General features: G+C 47.9%; 1 protein-coding gene across 1 annotated transcript in view; it reads left to right on the top strand.

The window, feature by feature from the left end:
• Positions 1 to 1637, top strand: part of LOC109481875 (DNA damage-binding protein 1-like) — a 30121-nt gene that overhangs the window by 23212 nt on the left and 5272 nt on the right. The window lies entirely within an intron of this gene.

The raw sequence follows: 1637 nt of genomic DNA, 5'->3' as shown, positions 1-1637 counted from the left end.
ACAGCGGCGCCGGCCCTTCGGAAACCTAAAGTCTCACACCGAAGATCGGGGTTGCGGGAGAGGATTTCGTACCGCGGGATATCCCGATAAATCCCGCAGGAGATCCCGCAAACTCCCGCAGGAGATCCCGCAAACTCCCGCGGGAGATCCCGCAAACTCCCGCGTGATATCCCGCAAACTCCCGCGGGATCTCCCGCGGGACTTGATGCTTATCCCGAGATCTGTACTGTAGCCAGCATCAACAGTACAGTAGGTGTTGTACTCATTAGTACAGTTTAACAACAAGCTGCTAGCCAGCATCAACAGTACGGTAGGTGTTGTACTCATTAGTACTGTTCAACAACAAGCTGCTAGTCAGCATCAACAGTACGGTAGGTGTTGTACTCATTAGTACAGTTCAACAACAAGCTGCTAGCCAGCATCAACAGTACGGTAGGTGTTGAGCTCACTCAATGTTAACTTATCAAGTTGGTAGGTACAGCACAGACCCTCCTAGACTACATTTACATGGTACTGCTCTGCACATACATGTACTACATGCACATGCACTTATGTTGTGCAATGTGTATAATACAATGAATGGATGGTTCAGTGTTATTATATGAGAATGAGAGACTTCATCAATACAGCATTTCTCAGTGTAAACCCCAAATACTAAGTCTTCCCTTAACCTCCAGTCACACATTCAGAACCTTCCCCTGAACACCAACCAAGGTTGGCTGAAGTTCGGGAACAGTCTGACCAGTTTTCCCCAACCTACCATATACTACATTTGATATCATACCCGGGCCGCGATAACGTTCGATAACGGGTTCCGGACCGGGCTGTACTTTACGGTACGGCCCGGTCCGGAACCCGTTATCGAACGCTTCCATGGCTTCCATAAAACGATTTGAATGCGTTTCGCCCTAACCACGTGTGCCCCTTTCGAAAATTCGAATACAGAATCCGGACGTTGGAACTGATGTTGTTGCATTTGAGGGTTTAGGGGCACCAAGTTTTGGCTCATATTGCATTGAAAGGCGCGTTTTCTTGGGTGGGTATGATATAAATAAAATACAACACGGTGTATTCCGCATCGCCCTCGGTCCCGGCCCTCCCGCGAGTCGGATCGCCCTCCGGCCTGCGGCGTCGCCGATACCTCGGGCGATACGGAATACCCCGTGTTGTATTCTATATGTATATACTGAATCAATAATAAAGTGAATTCACTGTGTCCCAACTTTGGTCGGGACTGCTATGCAAAGATAGGGCTGATTAACCACACTACATGTAGATGTTGCGTACGGCCACAACACCAGACTTAGAGTGCTACCATCATCACTACTACTACTGATGGGCTCTAAGTCTGAGATTTCTATATTCCAGGTGCGTTTGTTTGAGTGGACAGCTGAGAAAGAGCTGCGTGTAGAGTGTAACCACTATAACAACATCCTGGCCCTGTACCTGAAGACTAAAGGTGACTTCATCCTGGTGGGAGACCTCATGAGATCTGTCACCCTACTGGCCTACAAACCCATGGAGGGGTGTTTTGAGGAGGTTGGTGTTTTGTTTGTTTCCAGTAAGGCCATGTTGATTTGATTATATGGATGACATCTACACGCGCATGGATTTTCGGCCATTTAAAAAGAAAGTTT

This window comes from Branchiostoma belcheri, unplaced genomic scaffold (genome assembly GCF_001625305.1).
Source record: "Branchiostoma belcheri isolate BF01 breed outbred unplaced genomic scaffold, Haploidv18h27 scaffold58, whole genome shotgun sequence".
NCBI classification, from domain to species: domain Eukaryota; kingdom Metazoa; phylum Chordata; class Leptocardii; order Amphioxiformes; family Branchiostomatidae; genus Branchiostoma; species Branchiostoma belcheri.
This window is presented reverse-complemented; position numbering and strand designations above follow the sequence as displayed.